The sequence below is a fragment of the Glycine max genome, chromosome 19, assembly GCF_000004515.6.
Source record: "Glycine max cultivar Williams 82 chromosome 19, Glycine_max_v4.0, whole genome shotgun sequence".
Taxonomy (NCBI): Eukaryota; Viridiplantae; Streptophyta; class Magnoliopsida; order Fabales; family Fabaceae; genus Glycine; species Glycine max.
In genome coordinates, this window is record NC_038255.2 from 26,678,372 (window position 1) to 26,682,952 (window position 4,581).

A 4,581-nucleotide genomic window follows, 5' to 3' on the forward strand; every position below is an offset into this window, starting at 1 on the left:
CGATTCTGTCAAAAGTTTTTTATTTTTCAAGTTTTATTCACTTATTTTTCTTAACCTACCAATTTTAGCTTTCATAGTTAGACTTTGAATTTTTGTCTGAAATTTTTTGTGCTATCTTCTCATCATTTTATAAGGTTGCTCACAAAATTTCAAGTCATTTGGATATCATTTGAGGGTAGCTGTAGTTCAAACCTACACCTTTATTTACATGACAAGGCAACTAGTTGTGTGCATGCTGAATGTAGTGTATGACTAGAGGCAATCCATCTGACTTACAACCCTTTGATCCTGAGATAGATAGGACATTTCATAGATTAGTTAGGCATCATTTTATACCTTTTGATCATTCTGAGCATTCCATAACTGGTGAATCTGTGCATTCTGTTATTGGTGATTTTGAACATCCTGATCTTGAGCATTATAATTTTGAGCATTCTGATTCTGAGCATTCTGATTTGGCACATTCTGAGAACATGGCACAACCTCCACCTCGTGAGAGGACTCTAAGGGAAATGGCTGCACCTGATTTCACCTATGAAAGCTTGTGCATCCAATACCCTGATGAGGATGTCCCATATGTTCTTAAAACTGGACTGATTCATTTGCTTCCAAAATTTCATGGCCTTGCAGGTGAAGACCCGCACAAACATTTGAAAGAATTTCACATTGTCTGCTCCACCATGAAACCCCCAGATGTCCAAGAGGATCACATATTTCTGAAGGCTTTTCCTCATTCATTAGAGGGAGTGGCAAAGGACTGGCTGTATTACCTTGCTCCAAGGTCCATCACGAGCTGGGATGACCTTAAGAGAGTATTCTTAGAAAAAATTTTCCCTGCTTCCAGGACCACAGCCATCAGGAAGGATATCTCAGGTATTAGACAACTCAGTGGAGAGAGCCTGTATGAGTACTGGGAGAGATTTAAGAAACTATGTGCCAGTTGCCCCCACCATCAGATTTCAGAACAGCTTCTTCTCCAATATTTTTAAGAAGGACTCAGTAATATGGAGAGAAGTATGATAGATGCTGCCAGTGGTGGAGCCCTTGGAGACATGACCCCTGCTGAAGCCAAAAATTTAATTGAGAAGATGGCCTCCAACTCCCAGCAGTTTAGCGCCAGAAATGATGCCATAGTCATTAGAGGAGTGCATGAGGTAGCTACAAACCCATATGCATCATCTGAAACTAAGAAGCTTGAAGGCAAACTGGATGCGTTGGTCAACTTGGTAACCCAGCTGGCCTTGAATTAGAAATTTGTACCTGTCGCAAGGGTTTGTGGTTTGTGCTCCTCTGCTGACCACCATACAGACCTTTGCCCTTCCATGCAGTAACCTGGAGCAATTGAGCAACCTGAAGCTTATGCTGCAAATATTTACAATAGACCTCCTCAACCTCAGAAGCAAAATCAACCACAGCAGAGCAATTATGACCTTTCCAGCAACAGATACAACCCTGGATGGAGGAATCACCCTAACCTCAGATGGTCCAGCCCTCAGCAACAACAACAGCAGCCTGCTCCTTCCTTCCAAAATGCTGCTGGCCCAAGCAGACCATACATTCCTCCACCAATCCAACAACAGCAACAACCCCAGAAACAACCAACAGTTGAGGCCCCTCCACAACCTTCCCTCGAAGAACTTGTGAGGCAAATGACTATGCAGAACATGCAGTTTCAGCAAGAGACCAGAGCCTCCATTCAGAGCTTAACCAATCAGATGGGACAATTAGCTACCCAATTGAGTCAACAACAGTCCCAGAATTCTGACAAGCTGCCTTCTCAAGCTGTCCAAAATCCCAAAAATGTCAGTGCCATTTCATTGAGGTCGGGAAAGCAGTGTCAAGGACCTCAACCCGTAGCACCTTCCTCATCTGCAAATGAACCTGCCAAACTTCACTCTGTTCCAGAAAAAGATGATGACAAAAATCTACCTAACAATTTCTGTGCAGGTGAATCTTCTTCCACAGGTAATTCTGACTTGCAGAAGCAGCACATTCCCCCTCTTCCATTCCCTCCAAGAGCAGTTTCCAACAAAAAAATGGAAGAGGCAGAGAAAGAGATCTTGGAAACGTTTAGAAAAGTATAGGTAAACATACCTCTATTGGATGCAATAAAGCAAATTCCAAGATATGCCAAATTCTTGAAGGAGCTGTGCACTAATAAGCGGAAGCTTAAAGGAAGTGAACGCATTAGCATGGGCAAAAATGTCTCTGCATTGATTGGTAAATCTGTTCCTCAAATTCCTGAAAAATGCAAAGATCCAGGTACATTCAGCATACCTTGTATTATAGGGAATATTAAGTTTGACAATGCCATGCTAGATTTAGGAGCCTCTGTTAGTGTTATGCCTCTGTCGATTTTTAATTCTCTATCTCTAGGTCCCTTGCAGTCAACTGATGTGGTAATTCATTTAGCTAATAGAAGTGTTGCCTATCCTGTTGGTTTCATAGAAGATGTCTTAGTTAGAGTTGGTGAACTGATTTTCCCTGTTGATTTTTATATCTTGAATATGGAAGATGGATTTTCTCAAGGATCAGTTCCCATCATTCTAGGCAGACCCTTTATGAAAACTGCTAGAACTAAGATAGATGTTTATGCAGGCACACTGTCCATGGAGTTTGGTGATATAACTGTTCATTTTAATATTCTGGATGCTATGAAATACCCATCTAAAGATCTTTCTGTATTTCGTGCTGAAATAATTGACCATGTTGTTGATGAATACATGACTGATCTTTATTCTAATCTGCATGCCTCTCACTCTTCATGCATTGAGTCTGAAATTGTATTTGATCATATGTCTGAATTTGATGCTGAGAGTGAATTTGAAAGTGATATTGATTGCATGCCTGGTGGTGGTGTTTGACCTCTTGAGATTGATTTTATAGAGTCAGATAGGACTAACCATGTTTCAGGAAGTACACATACCTCTGACTTTCTTTATGAGGTAAAGGCTGAGAAACCATCTCCTTCTACCACTGTCCAGCCGACCACACCAGAATTGAAGCCTCTGCCATCAAATTTAAAATACGCTTACTTGGATGATAGCAAGAGTTTTCCAGTGATTATATCTGCCTCCCTTGCTGATGAGCAAGAGGAGAAGTTGTTGTCAGTTCTCAAGAAGCATAAGAAGGCTATAGGCTGGACCCTGGCGGACATTCCTGGTATTAGCCCATCCACATGTATGCATCGAATAAATTTAGAGGATGGAGCTAAACCAGTAAGACAGCCACAGAGAAGACTCAACCCGGTGATTCTTGATGTAGTGAAGAAGGAGATAACCAAGCTTTTGCAAGCTGGGATCATTTATCCTATCTCCGACAGCCAATGGGTGAGTCCCGTCCAGGTAGTCCCGAAAAAGACTGGCCTCACAGTGATTAGAAATGAGAAGGAGGAGCTGATTCCTACTCGGGTGCAGAACAGTTGGAGAGTCTGCATTGACTATAGGAGGCTGAACCAGGTTACCAAAAAGGACCATTTTCCCCTGCCATTCATTGACCAGATGCTTGAACGCCTGGCAGGTAAATCCCACTACTGTTTCCTTGATGGTTTTTCTGGTTATATGCAAATTACTATTGCTCCTGAGGATCAGGAAAAGACCACATTCACCTGCCCCTTCGGCACTTTTGCTTATAGTAGGATGCCTTTCGGCCTGTGCAATGCCCCTGGTACCTTCCAGCGGTGCATGATTAGTATTTTCAGTGATTTTTTAGAAAATTGCATAGAGGTGTTTATGGATGATTTCACTGTATATGGATCCTCTTTTGATGGTTGTTTGAATAGTTTGGAAAAAGTTTTGAATAGATGCATTGAAACTAACCTTGTTCTAAATTTTGAAAAATGTCATTTTATGGTTGAGCAAGGTATAGTTTTAGGCCACATTATTTCCAATAAGGGTATTGAAGTAGATCCTGCAAAAATTTCTGTTATTTCACAATTGCCTTACCCCTCTTGTGTGCGAGAGGTGCGATCTTTTCTTGGTCATGCAAGATTCTACAGACGCTTTATAAGGGATTTTAGCAAAGTAGCCCTTCCACTGTCCAACTTGTTGCAAAAGGAGGTGGAGTTTGACTTTAATGACAGATGCAAAGAGGCTTTTGATTGCCTCAAAAGAGCGTTGACTACCACCCTCATCATCCAGGCACCCGATTGGACAGCCCCTTTTGAGCTTATGTGTGATGCATCAAATTATGCATTGGGGGCTGTCCTTGCTCAGAAAATTGATAAATTGCCCAGGGTGATATATTATGCTTCTAGGACTTTAGATGCTGCCCAAGCAAATTATACTACTACTGAGAAAGAGCTTCTAGCCATAGTTTTTGCTCTTGAAAAATTTCGATCTTATTTGCTTGGTACTCGCATTATTGTTTATACTGACCATGCAGCTCTAAAGTACTTGTTGAAGAATGCTAATTCTAAGCCTAGGTTGATCCGATGGATGCTCTGGCTCCAAGAGTTTGACTTGGAGATCCGTGATAGGAGCGGAGCACAAAATCTAGTTGCTGATCATTTGAGTCGGATCAAACGTGTCTCTGATGCAGATTCACCTATTCGGGATGATTTCCCGGATGATCATTTGTATA

At 41.6% G+C, this 4,581-nt stretch overlaps 1 non-coding gene across 1 annotated transcript; it reads right to left on the minus strand.

Annotated features, from left to right (window-relative positions):
• Positions 1–851: 851 nt before the first annotated feature.
• LOC113000560 (small nucleolar RNA R71) lies at positions 852–958 on the minus strand. The gene has a single exon (XR_003265893.1). It is a non-coding gene; the product is annotated as a small nucleolar RNA R71 (small nucleolar RNA).
• Positions 959–4,581: the final 3,623 nt, after the last annotated feature.